The 19,129-nt window shown below is 35.3% G+C and overlaps 1 pseudogene; it reads left to right on the forward strand.

Moving 5' to 3' along the window:
* The first annotated feature begins 706 nt into the window (after positions 1–706).
* On the forward strand, positions 707–12,199 carry LOC125420166 (photosystem II CP47 reaction center protein-like; annotated as a pseudogene).
* Positions 12,200–19,129: the final 6,930 nt, after the last annotated feature.

Consider the following 19,129-nt stretch of genomic DNA (forward strand, 5'->3'; position numbering starts at 1 on the left):
TACATTTCATTTTTTTGGTCTAACCAAGCCAACCATAAATTATAAATTATTATAATTAAGAATATTAATCTGTATACCCCCCTAAAAAATAGATGGAATTGCACTTCATTGTATTTCACATTCCAAATTTTTGATGATTCAATCAACCTTTCTTGAGCGAAAGAGAGGATACCTTGATCGGGTAAAAGAACAGGGAAATACCATATGACCAAATATATCTGACAATTTGCACTATACGTCAATCCATGATGGATCTTCCTCTCCAAGGTTTCGAAAACGAACTTTTGGAACACCATAGGCATTAAATGAAATAAAAATTAATTACTATGGCTCGCTTGGATGTGAAAGCGTAAAACTGTATTTATTGTCTTGATAATATTGTTATTTATTGTATTTTATCCATAGATTGAATAAGTTCATAAAAAAAGGAAGAGAGAGATACTAAAGGAAATTTCTTTCAAATAGGTCCTTTGAATGATGAAAAAAAAAAAAGTCACTCATATAAAAGGTACTTACCAAGTGTAGAATAGATCTACTTCCTTTTATTCCTACAAACAAAATTGTTCGATTATTACTAAAAGAATAGAACAAATATTAATCCTTTCCCCTTGATAACCCACTTAAAATGGAAGGTCTTTAGTATAATATTTTTCCAGTGCAATAAAGTTACATAGTGTTTATTTTTCATAGATAAAGGGGTATTTCCATGGGTTTGCTTTGGTATCATGTTCATACCATCGTATTGAAAGATCCCGATCATTTGCTTGCTATCCATGATACGAACCTAGGACGACCTGCTCCTAAACCCGTATTATATTAGCCCGGATCTCAATTAAGTTGAAGTTCTAATATAATGGACCTCAACCCCTAACCAACCTGTGGTTAGAAACCTTGGTATAATGTAGACGCCACAATAGGGGATGGAAAACCTATTGATAAGTCAAGCTAAAACAACCAATTCTCTAATGGTGTTTTAGTTGTTCTCAAAGAACAAATAGATAATTAATCTCATAAGTATTTTCTCAATCAAATCAAAGTTGTATTCTTATTGATAACTAAGCCTTTAAATAGGCTTTGAAAGAAAAAAAATAAATCCTAAAAACCCTAGGAAAAATCGACCACACACATAAAGAAACCTAGTTGACCGAAACTATACTTCATTTCCTAATCTAAGTTTGATTAATTAATTCCTTTATATTAAATTAGGAATTAATTAATTTACAATGGAAAGAATAAAATAAAAACCTTCCTTAAGTTATTTTTCCAGAAAATAAATAAATAAAAGCCAAAAAGTAATGGTAGTTTCCTAAAACAAAAAGTAAAAACAAATTAGGAAACTAAAAATGGTAATTTTCAGCTATGTTGGTAATGACCCTTCTTTGATCCAATTGGACTCCAAATCACCTTCAATAATCTTTGTGGAATGCCAAATAAGCTTATTGTGAAGTTCCTCACGTTGCCCTTGCTTGGAAGTATGAGAAAAGGCTAATACAATAAAATACAGTAAAGCTAACAAGGAATACAGCAAATCCGGCCTTTTCTTCCCCTTGTGCGCAAACCACCTTATTGGTCGGATTTGAAGATGCTTTGGCTGGTTTCTATGACTCATCCTCCATATGAATTGAACCCATAAGGATGGGTCTCCAATTCATACAAGCCGTCCTCCGTATTGTCACCAAAAACGTCACCTGGGCCCTTTTTGGCTTCTATTGCTTGTATGAGTAAAACAGGCCTTGGTTCTTTAGATATGGCCAACCCCTCTTGACTATGACTTATCCTTGTATGAAGACAGCAAGATTTTCCTTGAACTTCTTGGCTTGGGCCTTAGTGATCGGTCCCACCTTCATTTGTATTGGGTCAGCACCCCAGCAGGTTGACGGTTGAACAGTCTCGGGTAGATTCGCATAATTCCCTTCCTCTTGAAAAGGATTTGTCTTCAAATCGAAGTCATCACCTGCAGCAAAAGGAGATAAATCAGCAACATTAAAGGTGGCACTAACACTATACTCACTCGGTAAATCAAGTTTGTAGGCATTGTCATTTATCCTCTCCAAAACTTGAAAAGGTCCATCGCCCCTCGGCATGAGTTTGGGTTTCCTTTGTTCATGAAACCTTTCTTTCCTTAAATGCAGCCACACCCAATCTCCAGGTTCAAACACCATTGATTTTCTGCCTTGATTAGCCACCTTTGCATATTGCTCGGTCCTCCTCTCAATGTTTGCTCATGTCTTCTCATGAATATGCTTTACAAAATCAGCTTTTTATTTTCCATCTAGATTAGCACGCTCACTTAAAGGTAAAGGTGTTAAATCTAATGGAGTCGAAGATTAAAACGATAAACAATTTCGAATGGAGTAAATTTAGTTGCTGAATGTAAAGACCTATTATATGCAAATTCAACATGTGGCAAACATTCTTCCCAAGTTCTTAAATTTCTACTAATTAATGCTCTCAACAATGCAGACAAGGTTCTATTTACTACTTCGGTTTGTCCATCAGTTTGTGGATGACAAGTAGTTGAAAATAAAAGCTTAGTACCTAACTTAGCCCATAAAGTTTTCCAAAAATAGCTTAAGAACTTGGCATCCCTATTCGAAACAATAGTTCTTGGCATTCCATGCAATCTCACAATTTCCTTGAAAAATGAATTAGCAATATTGGATGCATCATCAGTTTTGTTACATGCAATAAAATGTGCCATCTTATAAAACATATCTACTACAATAAATATTGAATCCTTACCTGTCCTTGACTTAGGCAACCCAAGAGTAAAATCCATAGACAAATCTACCCAAGGATAGGTAGGAATCGGCAAAGGCTTGTAGAATCCATGCGACTTCAATGTTAATTTTGTTTTATGGCACTTCAAACATCTTTCACAAATTCTCTCAACATCTCTCCTCATGTTAGGCCAATAAAAATGTTCTTGCAGCAAACAATCTTTCCTTTCTAAGAACTTGCAAAACTTGCCTAAGTTGATCCACATAGTCATCCAAATTTTGGCTATATATTAGAATGTCCTCAAAATAAACAACCACAAATTTACCAATAAATGGATGCATTACATGATTCATAAGCATCATCACAATACTAGAAGCATAGGATAATCCAAAAGGCATAACTAACCATTCATACAACCCATATTTAGTTTTGAATGCGGTTTTTTTTTTAAATGTTGCCGCAAACTCTTTTTTTTTCCTTTTTTTCTTTTTTTTTGAATATATGAATGCAAATATTTAAGACCAAAACAGCAAAAAAAAAAATCAACAAAAACCAAAATTAACAAGAACAATGATGAAAAACAACCAACAAACTAAGAAACAAAAATACGATAAAACTAAGAAATCCTAATTCAAGTAGGAATGAATTTTTTTTTTTTTTTTTAAGATGCAGAACATGTATGGGGTGGATGCAACCTTAACCTAATGCTAAAATTGCAGAATAACACAAAAACAAATAAAACAAGTAAAGATAGATCAAACCTGAACAAAATTTAGCTCTGATCCCACATGATACGAACCTCGGACGACCTACTCCTAAACCCGTATTATATTAGCCCGGATCTCAATTAAGTTAAAGTTCTAATGGAATGGACCTCAACCCCTAGCAAACCTGTGGTTAGAAACCTTGGTATAATGTAGAAGCCACAATAGGGGATGGAAAACCTATTGATAAGTCAAGCTAAAACAACCAATTCTCTAATGGTGTTTTAGGTATTCTCAGAGAACAAAGAGATAATTAATCTCACTAGTATTTTCTTAATCAAATCAAAGTTGTATTCTTATTAAAAAATAAGTCTTTAAATGGGCTTTGAAAGAAACAAAACAAACCCTAAAAACCCTAGGAAAAACCGGGCACACACATAAAGAAACCTAGTTGGCTGCAACTATACTTCCTTTCCTAATCTAAGTTTGATTAATTAATTCCTTTATATTAAATTAGGAATTAATTAATTTACAATAAAATAAAAACCTTCCGAAAGTTATTTGTCTAGAAAATAAATAAATAAAAACCCAAGAAGAAATAAAGTCAATTGTAAATTAGGTAACGAGTTGACTTTGACATCTATGCTGAATTATGTCTTCAACCGAGCTAACTTATGTCTGTCCGAGCTAAGTTACTTCCGATGTCCGAAGTTCGACGCAAGGCTCCGATGTCCGAGGCAAGGGTGTCTGATATAAAATGTCCGATGTATGGGTATCCGATGTATCAGCTTCCACTACTTGGATACTTAAAATAGGTCTTTTATCTTCAGGTATGGACAAGCGCTTTTGAGAATGAATTACTTATGAATAAAGGAAGCAAGGTTATCCTTAAACCTCTTAGCTTGAGCCCTAGTGATCAGTCCAGACTTCATCCGTATCGGATCAGTACCCCAGCGAGTTGTCAGTGGTGTGAGCTCGGGCGGGTTCGCATCAATTACACAATTTTTCTTTCAACAATTTAAAAGATTTTTCTTGCACTGCCCCCCATTTAAAGCCAACATTCTTCTTGACAACTTTATTCAATGGTGCTGCTATGGTACTAAAATCCTTGACAAATATTCTATAAAAGATTGCCAAGCCATGAAAGCTCCTCACTTGGGTGATAGAAGTAGGAACCGGCCACTCTTGAATTGCTTTCACCTTAGCTTGGTCAACTTTGATTCCTGCAGCACTTACTACAAATCCTGGAAACACAAGCTTATCTTTGCAAAATTCACATTTTTTAATGTTAGCAAACAATCTTTCCTTTCTAAGAACTTGCAAAACTTGCCTCAGTTGATCAACATGGTCATCCAAATTTTGGCTATATATTAGAATGTCATCAAAATAAACAACCACAAATTTACCAATAAATGGATGCATTACATGATTCATAAGCCTCATGAAAGTACTAGGTGCATTGGATAATCCAAAAGGCATAACTAACCATTCATACAGCCCATATTTAGTTTTGAATGCGGTTTTCCATTCATCACCTTTTTTCATCCTAATTTGGTGATAACCACTCCTAAGATCAATTTTTGTAAACATGCAAGCACCATGCAACTCATCAAGCATATCATCTAATCTAGGAATGGGTTGCCTATATTTGATGGTAATGTTATTTATAGCCCTACAATCAACACACATTCTCTAAGAACCATCCTTTTTAGGTACCAACAAAACAGGAACAGCACATGGACTTAAACTCTCACGAATGTATCCTTTATCAAGCAAATCACTTACCTGTTTTTGTAGCTCCTTTGTTTCTTCGGGATTGCTCCTATAAGTTGGTCTATTTGGTACGGTAGCTCCTGGACCAAAGTCAATTTGATGTTCTATCCCTCGAATAGGTGGTAGTCCACTTGGAATTTCATTTGGGAAGACATCTCCAAATTCCATCAAAAGAGAAATCATCGAACTTGGCAATTCAAGTTCCTCAAAGTTAGTTTGATCATTAAAATAATTTTCTTTATAAATCATGACCAGCAAAGGTTTCTTACACTCAATAACCTTATTAATATCCCCTAAACTCAAATAAAAATTGCTACTTAACCTTTCTTTTCTTTCCTTTTCTTTTTTTCCCTTGGATTGGCACAAACCTTCGGATTTCTCTTCCTTCTCCAATCTCTCGGGTTTGCCACTTTCTTTCCCCTCTCTTTCGGTTTTTCCTTGATCTTTCCAGTCAATATGAGTCTTAGAAACCTTACCTTGGTCAGCAACCTCATTCTTACCTTCTTGAAAGGATGGTGAAGCCGTTGGTGCCATACTTGCTTTTTCCTTGAGCTTTTCGGCTTCTCTCCTTAGTTGCATTTGTAATTTGTCTTTGTAAACCTCTTTAGGAGATAATGGTTCCAGCTTGACCTTTTTCCCCTTGAACCTGAAAACAGTACTATTTCCTCAACCAAAATGAGTAGCATCTTTATCAAATTGCGATGGCCTACCTAATAGTATATGTCCAGCATGATGGAATTTGGTGTAGGTTTATGTTGTTGTACCCTAGAGCACAATCATTCAAGGTGTTAGTCAAGAATGATTGTTGTTGGTTCTTGGTTCTTGATTTTGTTTTTTTTTTTTTGGGTTTGTCAAGGTTTTGTTTTTGGTTTTAATGGAGGTTTGGGGTTCTTGAGAAGGTTGTTTGCTTTTGGGATGAAAAAGAAAACAAATGTAGTAGTTGAGAGAGAGAGAGAGCCAAAATTGTTGTTTTTCAAAATTTTTTAATATTACTTCCTCAACGTTTTCATTACAATTTTCATACTTTTAAATACATAAAAAAGATAATAAGACATGCTGCCATATTGAGCAATAAATACAAAAGCATTAAAAGTAACCAACCAAGCCAAACTACCTCAACTAACTCTAATCAATGTGCTGGGCATGCAAGAAACCTTCTTTAATGGCAGTTCAACTTGTATGAGGCATTTGAATTTGAAAACCAACTCCATTTGACTTGAAAATTGGAGGAAGCCTTTTTGAATATTAAACTGTGTTCTAGCCAAAAATCAGATAAAACAAAACTGCACAAGGGTCAGATTTTTTAGGGCTTAACTCAGTCTTCCCAGCTCCAAATTGGGCCATTCTTTCTGCTGCTGCTTCCTCTGCGTTTCTAGTTTATTATACCAAAATTCAGATCCAAATCTCAAACCTTCTTCAAACGGCATCCAAGGAAGTGGACTTAAGTTGCTGGAAATACAATTCCAGCAACTAGACAAAAAGGCCCTAAGCTTTAGTTAATTGAGCTTAGGGCATTACAAAAAGGGATATTGTTCTTAAACATTACAAGATAAAATAAAATGCATAAACATAAATAATATTTGGTCTTTGATGTTGCAAAATAAAGAGTGCAAGTGTAAATGAACTACCTTGCATATTGTGGCAAGATCACCACATTTTAACACAGTAATCATAGGTACAATATCACATAAAACTACATCCTCATATCTACCTATATTAAATTTTACTTTGGCTTGTTTGTTTACTTTCATCTCACTACTATCACTAAGCCATTGTAGTCTATATGGTTCAGGATGTTTTATTGTTTTTAAGCCCAATTTATCAACTACAAGGTTACTTATCACATTAGTGCAACTCCCCTTATCTATAATCATGCTATAAATTTTACCTTGTATTTCACAATGAGTGTGGAAGATGTTCTCATGCTGAATTTGTTCTTCATCCTTGTAAACAGCAAGTACCCTCCTTGAGACCAAATTTAGCTCAACATTTGATGTGTTTAATGGTTCAGCCTCATCATCAAGTCCTTCATCTTCTTGTTCAATTTCAACCTCACTAGCCTCACTTTCGAATTCCACCTCTCCATTATCCCTAATTACCATTATCCTTCTATTTGGGCATTGGCTGGCTATATGTCCTCTTCCTTGGCACTTGAAACAAATAATTTCTCTTGACTTTTGAGGTTTAGGTTCAGATTTTACCTCACCTTTAATGGCTTGGACAGATTCGGCTTTAAGTTCTCTTTTTGGCCGGTTAGTAGCTTCTTCACCAAGCTTCGGCTTCAGCTTGCTTTCATAAGTAGAATTGTTTTTCCAGCCACTTGAACTTGTCCTTCCACTGCTAGAAACTCCTCCAAACCGTGTGCTAACACCGCTCCTCTTGAATTGCTTCTCAAGCTTCATTGGTACATGCAACATCTCCTCTAATTCCAAGTATTGTTGTAATTCAAGCTAGTTGGCAATGTCACGATTTAACCTTCCAATAAATCTTGCCATTGTTGCCTCCCTATCCTTATTCATATTCAGCCTCATCATTAACATCTCCATCTCTTTGTAATAATCCTCCACGGACCTACTTCCTTGAGACAAAGATTGAAGCCTTTGATGCAGTAACCTATGGTAATGGGATGGCACAAACCATTTCCTCATGGCTCCTTTCATTTGATGCCATGTCGAGATTAAATCATCACCAACTCTCCTTCGGGTATTTTGCTCATTGGTCCACCATTGGAGAGCATAATGTCCAAACTCCATTGCTGCCAACTTCATCTTCTTACCTTCCGAATAGTTGTGGCAGTAAAAAATCATCTCTATTTTTTTTTCTTCCCACTCCAAATAAGCTTCGGGATCACTTTTTCCCATAAAAGGTGGGATGTTAACCTTGATATTAACCAAATCATCATCTGTATCTTCCCTCCTATATCTTCCACGGCCAGCTCGATGTTGGACAGCAAAATTTTCGTCCATACCTTCCTCAAAGTCTCCACCGAATGGCTCCTCATCAAATTCCTCTCTCGGTCTCTCGCGACCTCCTCGTCCTCGACCTCGCCCTCCATGGAATTCTTGCCTATTTCTTGTATTCGACATTCCTTGTGAGGCTTCTAGTCTTCCCACTCTTTGATTCACATGCTGAACTTGAGCACTAACCCACTGTATTGACTCCAAAACAGCTTTCATGTCCACTTGGTCTCCACTCTCGGTAGCTCGGGCATCGCCATGGAATGCTACGGACTCCTCCTCATTGATCCTCAAGGGTGCATATCCTCTTCTCATTCTTAATTCTATCATGTTAGTATAATAATGCAATAGAAATAAAATAGGACCTTACAATTTCACTCCCTTACATGTTTCACTCAAATGAGGACTCGACACTCGTGTTTGCACACTTGTTTCGGCCTTTTACCCTCTTTTAAGCACACACACTCTTGCCTTTTTCCACTCAATGAATTATCTCAAAGTTGTAATTAAAACACCCACAAAACAGCAATTAGATCACTAGTATGTTTTAATTAAACTTATCAACAAAACAGTAGCAAAAAGTAGGCAATACCGAAAGAATCCAACAAATCCTAATTTTTCAGCTTTCTAGACAAGAAAACACAAAATAATGGGAAAACATTGGAATTTTTGAAAACTGCACCAGATGTGGTAGTAGATTATGAGTTCAAGAATAAAATTCCAGAAAAATAAATTCAAATACGAACAAGAATCAAATTGAACAAAAATATAGAATAGTGTTGGTTGTTATTCTTATAATTCAATTTTTGTATCAAATCCTTTAATTAATTTTAATCCAAATAATTTAAGCACCCAAAATCCAAATATCCAGCAGTAAAGATAATTCCCCAGCAACTCAAATATTGAATAAATAATCAAAAAAATCAGCAACTCCAACAAATCTCCAGCAAACAAATCAAACTCCAACAAACCGAAATATTTTTTCTATTTTTTTTTATTCGGCTTTATCTCTCCTTCTTTTTTTTTTCTTTCACTCACAGAACATAAACAACAGCACTAGCAAGAATAATTACCAAAATTGCAATTCTAACTCCAAAACAAACACCATACCAGTGACCTCCAATTAATCACAAATGTGCAGTTTTTTTTTTTTTTTAAATGTTGCCACAAACTCATTTTTTTTTTTTTTTTGAATATATGAATGCAAAAATTTAAGGCTAAAACAGTAAATAAAAATCAACAAAAACCAAAATTAACAAGAACAATGATAAAAAACAACCAATACATTAAGAAATAAAAATAGACAAAACTAGGAAATCCTAATTCAACTAGGAATGAAATTTTTATTTTTTTTTTTTAAGATGCAGAACGTGTATGGTGATAGAAGCAACCTTAACCTAATGCTAAAATTCTAGAATAAAACAAAAACAAATAAAGCAAATAAAGATAAATCAAACCTGAACAAAATTTAGCTCTGATAGCAAATGATACGAACCTAGGACGACCTGTTCCTAAACCCGTATTATATTAGCCCGTATCTAAATTAAGTTCAAATTCTAATGGAATGGACCTTAACCCCTAACCAACCTGTGTTTAGAAACCTTGGTATAATGTAGACGCCACAATAGGGGATGGAAAACCTATTGATAATTCAAGCTAAAACAACCAATTCTCTAATGGTGTCTTAGGTGTTCTCAAAAAACAAAGAGATAATTAATCTCACAAGTATTTTCTCAATCAAATCAAAGTTGTATTCTTGTTGATAACTAAGCCTTTAAATAGGCTTTGAAAGAAACAAAATAAACCCTAAAAACCCTAGGAAAAACCGGCCACACACATAAAGAAACCTAGTTGGCCGAAACTGTACTTCCTTTCATAATCTAAGTTTGATTAATTAATTCCTTTATATTAAATTAGGAATTAATTAATTTACAATGGAAAGAATAAAATAAAAACCTTCCTAAAGTTATTTTTCCAAAAAATAAATAAATAAAAGCCAAAAAGTAATGGTAGTTTCCTGAAACAAAAAGTAAAAACAAATTAGGAAACTAAAAATGGTAATTTTCGGCTATGTTGGTAATGACCCTTCTTTGATCCAATTGGACTCCAAATCAGCTTCAATAATCTTTGTGGAGTGCCAAATAAGCTTATTGTGAAGTTCCTCACGTTGCCCTTGCTTGGAAGTATGAGAAAAGGCTAATATAGTAAAATACAGTAAAGCCAGCAAGGAATACAGCAAATCCGGCCTTTTCTTCCCCTTGTACGCAAACCACCTTATTGGTCAGATTTGGAGCTGCTTTGGCTGGTTTCTATGACTCATCCTCCATATGAATTGAACCCATAAGGATGGGGTTCCAATTCATACAACCCGACCTCCATATTGTCACCAAAAATGTCACCTGGGCCCTTTCTGGCTTCTATTGCTTGTATGAGTAAAATAGGCCTTGGTTCTTTAGATATGGTCAACCCCTCTTGACTATGACTTATTCCTTATATGAAGACAGCAATACTTTCCTTGAACTTCTTGTCTTGGGCCCTAGTGATAGGTCCCACCTTCATTTGTATTGGGTCAGCACCCCAGCGGGTTGACGGTTGAACAATCTCGGGTAGATTCGCATCAATCCATATAATGGATACAGCTCTGGTTACTGGTTGGGTCAATTTGATGGCTCTATATAACTTAGCAGTTTTTGATCCCTCTGACCCTATTCATGATCCAATGCGGAGACAAGGGATGTTTGTTCTACCTTCATGACTCATTTAGGAATCACCAATTCATGGGGTGATTGGAGTTACCAAGGCATGGACGGTTCACATATAGTGTTTTTTGGCTTATGCTTTTGAGCAGCTATCTAGCACTGGGTGTATTGGGATCTAGAAATATTTTATGATGAACATACAGGAAAACCCTATTTGGATTTACTCAAAATCTTTGGAATTCATTTATTTCTTTCAAGGCTGGCTTACTTTGGTTTTGGCACATTTCATGTAACAGGATTGTATGGTCCGGGAATATGGGTATCCGATCCTTATGGACTAACTAGAATGGTACAATCTGTAAATCCAGCATAACGTGTGGAAGGTTTTGATCCTTTTGTTCCGGGAGGAATAACCTCTCATCATATTGCAGCAGGGACCTTAGGCATATTGGCGGGTCTATTCCATCTTAGTGTTCGTCCACCCCAATGTCTATAAAAAGGATTATGTATGGGAAATATTGAAGCCGTCCTTTCTAGTACTATCGTTGCTATCTTTTTTGCAGCTTTTGTGGTGGTTAGAACTATGTGGTATGGTTCGGCAACTACCTCGATTGAATTATTTGGTCCCACTCGTTATCAATGGGATCAAGGATACTTTCAACAAGAAATATATCAATGAGTTAGTGCTGGGCTAGCTGAAAATCAAAGTTTATCCAAAGCTTGGTCTAAAATTCCTAGAAAATTAGCATTTTATTATTACATCAGCAATAATCCAGCAAAAAGGGGATTATTCAGAGTGGGCTTAATGGACAATGGGGATGGAATTGCTGTTGGGTCTTTAGGACACCCTATTTTTAGAGATAAAGAGGGTCGTGAACTTTTTGTACATTGTATGCCTACTTTTTTCGAAACATTTCCAATCATTTTGGTAGATGGAGATGGAATTGTTAGAGCCAATGTTCCTTTTAGAAGGGAAGAATCGAGATACAGCGTCAAACAAGTAGGTGTAACTGTTGAGTTCTATGGTAGCGAACTCAATGGAGTTAGTTATAGTGATCCCGCTACTATGAAAAAATACGCTAGACGTGCTAAATTGGGTGAAATTTTTGAATTAGATTATGCTACTTTGAAATCCGATAGTATTTTTTGTAGCAGTCCGAGGGGTTGGTTTACTTTTGGACATGCTTCATTTGCTTTGCTCTTTTTCTTCGGACACATTTGGCATGGTGCTAGGACCTTGTTCAGAGATGTTTTTACTGGTATTGACCCTGATTTGGATGCTCAAGTAGAATTTGGAGCATTCCAAAAACTTGGAGATCCAACTATAAGAAGACAAGTCATCTGATAAAATATTATTTTGTGATTTTTCGTTTTTAGTTTTGTGAGTAAGGTACCAAATAAACCTTGATTTGAATTGCTACCTTTTCTTTGACTCTTGCTCTTTCTTTATCTGGGAGATGATCTTTAATTGTATGTAAACCACGATCAAATCTATGGAAGCATTGGTTTATACATTCCTCTTAGTCTTAACTTTAGGAATAATTCTTTTTGCTATCTTTTTTGGACAACCACCTAAAGTTCCAACTAAAAAGGTGAAATCATTTTTCATTATCTCAATTGAAAGTAATGAGTCTCCCAATATTGAGAAGCTCATTATTTTAACTAGTCTCTCTATTCCTCGATTAGGTCTCTTAGTTGTTGAGAAGGTTGCCTAAAAGCAGTATCTAGGGCATACCTAGTAAAGTAAACCCGATATAAAGATGGCAACTAGGGTTGCCATTTCCATTATTATATAGTTTCAAGACCACAATGGGTTTATGATAATGAATCGTATACAAAGTCAACAAATCTCAATGAATATAAAATACAATTTAGGGCTACACAAACCGTTGAGAGTAGTTCTAGATCTAGTCCAAGATGAACTATTGTATGGAGTTTATTGAAACCATTGAATTCAGAATATGGTAAAGTAGCTCCTAGTGGGGAACTACTCCTTTGATGGGTATCGTAATGGCCCTTTTTGTGGTATTCCAATATATTATTTTGGAGTTCTATAATTCTTCGATTTTACTAGATGGAATTGGAATTAATTAGATTCACAAGAACTAGTAACTAGCTTTACAATACAAAGTGAAGCATTTAGGTCTCTAATTTTTATCCCATTCTATTTTGGTAGTTTGATCGTGAAATTACATTGTATATGTAGTTTCGAAATATGAATGGGTGACTTGTTATAATTGATCCTCTGGATAGTACAGATAATGCGTCTATCATCTTGATAGAGATGGTTTTACTTCATCAGATATTCATCCTAGTATCTGAAGCATGGAATATAGGAAATAGATTCCAAAGTATTATTAGCACTATGATTCATCCTTAATATTCAGACCACACATTTATGCTTCCTTGTTTTTTTTTTTTTTCAAAGAGTTAGATTTAGAAGTTATAAATCGAAATATGTTTATTTTTTTAAAACTCTTATTTACATATATTTTGATCAAAGGATAAGGGAGTTGTTGGATTTTTATTCATTCTAGTTATTCGTTGAATAAGTGATAATCCAACAGTTCTTCCTCAAGGAATTTTTGGAATTAGTTTATAAAGAAATGGTTTTATTGAATCATCGTGGTTCTAGTATGAATCTGGGGTTTTAACTGATTCATAGGGTCTTAATAAGAGAATTCCTATCAATATCTATAATAAAGAAGACAGCAGTTCAAGGTGCGTTACACACAATAAAAAAACTATAAATAGGTAAAAAGATATTCAAGAGGCCTATAATCATCACCATAGAGACAAATGAGCCGACTTGATATTTTGGCATTATAACCAAAAGAAAGAACTTTCAGATTTTTATTTCTTTTGTATCTTCATAAACAATTGAATCAAAGGATTAAGAATTTTTGAACTTAACTTTCTATTACACATATCCTGTAGAACTAGTATTTGGGTGTTCCTGTTTGAGCCGTACGTGATGAAATTCTCATATACAGTTCATTGGGGGGGGGGGTCCGCTCTGTTTACCTATCCCAATAAAATCTATGATTGTTTTGAAGAACATCTCGAGATTCAAGCAATTGTAGATGATATAACTAGTAAATATGTTCTTCCCCATGTCAACATTTTTTATTGCCTAGGCGGAATTACACTTACTTATTTTTTAGTACAAGTAGCTACAAGGTTTGCTATGACTTTTATCGTTTGATCATTATGGAGGCTTTTGCTTCTATTCAATATATAATGACTAAAGCTAACTTTGGTTGGTTAGTCCGATCAATTCATCAATGGTCGGCTAGTATGATGGTCCTAATGATGATCCTACATGTATTTCGTGTGTATCTCACCGAAGGCTTTAAAAAACCTTGCTAATTGACTTGGGTTACAGGTGTGGTTTTGGGCGTATTGACCCCATCTTTTGGTGTAACTTGTTATTCCTTACCTTGGGACCAAATTGGTTATTGGGTAATAAAAATTATAACAGGTGTGCCAAAAGGTATTCCTCTAATAGGATCGCCCTTGGTAGAGTTATTACGCGAAAATGCTAGTGTGGGACAATCCACTTTAACTTGGTTTTATAGTTTACATGCTTTTATATTACCTCGTCTTACTGCCGTATTCATGTTAATGCACTTCCTAATGATACGTAAGCAAGGAATTTCTAGCCCTTTATAATATAACGTAATGTAATTTATAATGTAAATAATATAAATTGGGGCAGGACCAATAGTATTTCATTGCTACAAATATGTCTTATTGAAACGACTAAGACATGTATTTGGATACTTCTCTTCAACTTTGCAAAAATGTAATAATGTATTATTTTTATTTTTTTGACACTCATAGTTGAAGTGAATTTTCCGAAGATAAAACGGATTATGGGAGTGTGACTTGAACTATTAATTGGGCCGTGCAGAATATATGCCCTTATCTGCCACATTTGAATTCACAACTAAAATAAAAAAATGTGTCTTTATTCCAACCACCACGTAAGGCCCATAAAGAGGTATAGGCTGGTTCGTTTGAAGAGAATATTTTCTATCATCATACTCGATCATGATGTGTATGAGTAGGCTCCGTGTGATCCAATAGAACGAATAAGTGAAGTGATGTGACATAATCTCGGAGTATGTTCTATATATTTCACTTACTTAATAGTATGGAAATGTATTCATCTCCTCTGCATTCACTCGATTTATTATACTATCGGAGTGAAACAAAAGATATAAAGAAGAATAAGAAGAACAGGGGCTAAACTAGATTAGTAACAAGTAAATCCTTTGTATGTAAAGCGTTTTTATATTATTGGGGATAAAGTCCAATTGCAAGGTCTGAGATGGCCCAGAAGGCACTTGATCATGATTTGTAAGCTTACTTGTGTATTGAGCATTTATCTGTAAGAACTGAATTCTTTGCAATGGATGGTTGTTGAAACTCCAAAAAGGAAATTTGATAAATTTTTTCTTACTCTTACATAGAATCATTCACATAGGTGTGGATACCATATCAATTTTTTTATTTTTTATATGGATCTATTTGGTTCGTTTGAGTCATGCTTGAGCCGGATGATGAAAAACTATCATGCCCGGTTCTTTTGGGGGATGGATCTAGAATAATGCACCTATCCTAATAACAAAAAAACCTGACTTGAATGATCCTGTATTAAGAGCTAACTTGGCTAAGGGGATGGGGTATTGATGTGATTCCGCCCGAGCCCGCTCCATCGATAATCCGCTGGGGTGCTGACTCGACACGGATGAAGAGTAGGCCAATCACAAAAGCTCAAATTAAGAGATTTAAGGACAACCTGGGAGTATTTATACAGGGGGTAATCAATCTCAACAGAGCTTGTCCATACTTGAAGATACAAAGCCTATTCTAAGCATCCAAGTGGTGGAAGCCAATACGGACCCGGGTGACGGTTTTGGTACATGTTTGGAGTCCAGGAAGCATGAAATGGTTCCAATTATTTATGGGTTCAATACATATGCCTAAGAGGTCATGGAATCAAGTTAAAGCAGCCTCAAATGCAATCAAAAAGGGCTTGTACGGACAGCATCAACAATTTGGCCAAATTTGCTGTATTGCTTACTATCTTTACTGTATTTTACTGCATTAGCCTTTTCTTATTTTTCCAAGCATGGGCAATGTGTGGGAGTTCATATTCAGCTTATTTGGCATCCTAAAAACCATCTAGAAGTTGATTTGGAGCTCAAAGAGGTCTAAGATTGATCAAAGTCAACTTGATCAAAAGGCTAGCATTTTTAGTTTCCTAATTTGTCTTTACTTTTTGTTTTGGGAAACTACCATTACTTTTTGGCTTTTATTTATTTATTTTCTGGACAAATAACTTTAGGAAGGTTTCTATTTTATTCTTTCTATTGTAAATTAATTAATTCCTAATTTAATATAAAGGAATTAATTAATCAAACTTAGATTAGGAAAGGAAGTATACTTTCGGCCAACTAGGTTTCTTTATGTGTGGTGGCCGGTTTTCTTTATTTTTAGGGTTTTATTTTGTGGCTTTGTAGCCTATTTAAAGGCTTATTTTTCAATATGAATACAACTTTGATTTGATTGAGAAATTACTTGTGAGATTAATTATCTCTTTGTTCTTTGAGAACACCTAAAACACCATTAAAGAATTGGTTGTTTTAGCTTGACTTATCAACAGGTTTTCCATCCCCTATTGTGGCGTCTACATTATACCAAGGTTTCGAACCATAGGTTCATTAGGGGTTGAGGTCCATTCCATTAGAACTTGAACTTAATTGAGATCCGGGCTAATATAATACGGGTTTAGGAGCAGGTCGTCCTAGGTTCGTATCATTTAGTATCAGAGCTAAATTTTGTGTTAGATTTGATCTATCTTTATTTGCTTTATTTTTTTTGTGTTATTCTGTAATTTTAGCATTAGGTTAAGGTTGCATCCATCCCCTACACATTCTGCATCTTAAAAAAAAAAAAAATCATTCCTAGTTGAATTAGGATTTCCTAGTTTTATTGTATTTTTGTTTCCTAGTTTGTTGGTTATTTTTCATCATTGTTCTTGTTAATTTTGGTTTTTGCTGATTTCTCTTTGCTGTTTTAGTCTTAAATATTTGCATTCATATATTCAAAGAAGAAAGGAAAAAAAAAAAAAAAAAAAGAGTTTGTGGCAACATATTAAAAAAATAATAATAAAAAAAAACTGCACTTTTGTGTTTATTTGGAGGTCACGGGTTTGGTGTTTGTTTTGGAGTTGGAATTGCAATCTTGGTAATTATTCTTGCTACTTCAGTTGTTGTTTATGTTCTGTGAGTGAAAAAAAAAAAAAAGGAAGAGGTAAAGCTGAATAAAAATAAATAAAAAAATATTTCGATTTGTTGAACATTGATTTGCTTGCTGGAAATTTGTTGGAGCTGCTGGTTTTTTGCTTATTTATTCAATATTTGAGTTGCTGGGGAATTATTTTTGCTGCTGGATATTTGGATTTTGGGTGCTTAAATTATTTGGATTAAAATCAGTTAAAGGATTTGATACAAAAACTTGAATTACAAAGAACAACAACCAACAACTATCCTATATTTTTGTTCAATTTGATTCTTGTTCGTATTTGAATTTCTTTTTCTGGAATTTTATTCTTGAACTCATAATCTACTACCATCTGGTTCAGTTTTCAAAAATTTCAACGTTTTCCCATTATTTTGTGTTTTCTTGTCTAGAAAGCCGAAAAAATTAGGATTTGTTGGATTCTTTCGGTATTGCCGACTTTTTGCTTATTGTTTGTTGAGAAGTTTAATTAAAACATACTAGTGATCTAATTGCTATTTTGTGGGTGTTTTAATTAGAACTTTGAGATAATTCATTGAGTGGAAAAAGGCAAGACTGTGTGAGCTTAAAAGAGGGTAAAAGCCGAAACAAGTGTGCAAACATGAGTGTCGAGTCCTTATTTGAGTGAAACACGTAAGGGAGTGAAGTTGGTAAGGTCCTATTTTATTTCTATTGCATTATTATACTAACATGACAGAATCAAAAATGAGGAGAGGAGATCCACCTTTGAGGATCAATGAGGAGGAGTCCGTAGCATTCCATGGCAATGCCCAAGCGACCGGGAGTGGAGACCAAGTGGACATGAGAGCTGTTTTGGAGTCAATACAGCGGGTTAGTGCTCAAGTTGAGCATGTGAATCAAAGGATGGGAAGGCTAGAAGTTTCCCAAGGAATTCCAAACACAAGAAATAGGCAAGAATTCCATGGAGGACGAGGCCGAGGATGAGGATGTCGTGAGAGACCGAGAGAGGAATTTGATGAGGAGCCATTCGGTGGAGGCTTTGAGGAAGGTATGGACAAAACTTTTGCTGTCCAAGATAGAGCTGGCCGTAGAAGATATAGGAGGGAAGAAACAGATGACAGTCTTAGCAATATCAAGATCAACATCCCACCATTCATGGGAAAAAGTGACCCTGAAGCATATTTGGAATGGGAAGAAAAGATGGAGATGAAATTTGACCGCCATAATTATTCGGAGGCTAAGAAGGTGAAATTGGCAGCAATGGAGTTTGGCCATTATGCACTCCAATGGTGGACCAATGAGCAAAACACCCGAAGGAGAGTTGGTGATGACTTGATTACTACATGGCGACAAATGAAAGGAGCCATGCGGAAGCGATTCGTACCATCACACTATCATAGGTTGCTGTATCAAAGACTTCAATCTTTATCTCAAGGACATGGATCCGTGGAGGATTATTACAAGGAGATGGAGATGCTTATGATGAGATTGAACTTGAATGAAGATAGGAAAGCAACCATGGCAAGGTTTCTTGGTGGTTTGAATCGTGAAATAGCCAATCAACTAAAATTGCAACAATATGTGGAATTGGAGGAGATGTTGCATGTGGCTATTAAATTAGAGCATCAATTTAGGAGGAGGGGTGTAAGATCATGGTTTGGAGGTGTTTCCAACTGTGGAATGTCCAATTCAATTGGTTGGAGGAACAATCCCATCTATGAAAGCAAGCCAAAGCCGAAAGTCAAAGAAGAAAGTTCAAATTGGCCAAAGAAGGAGACTAGAACCGAATCTGTCCAAGCACCAAAGAATGAGGTAAAATTAGATCCTAAACCTTCTAGAACTCATGATGTTGTGTGTTTTAAGTGCCAGGGAGGAGGACACATTGCTAGCCAATGCTCGGATAGAAGAATCATGGTGTTAAAGGGCAATGACGAGCTAGAATCGAAAAGTGAAGAAAGTGAGGATGAAGCCAAGCAAAAGGAGGAGGACTTGGAGGATGAACCCG

This window comes from Ziziphus jujuba, chromosome 11 (assembly GCF_031755915.1).
Source record: "Ziziphus jujuba cultivar Dongzao chromosome 11, ASM3175591v1".
Taxonomy (NCBI): domain Eukaryota; kingdom Viridiplantae; phylum Streptophyta; class Magnoliopsida; order Rosales; family Rhamnaceae; genus Ziziphus; species Ziziphus jujuba.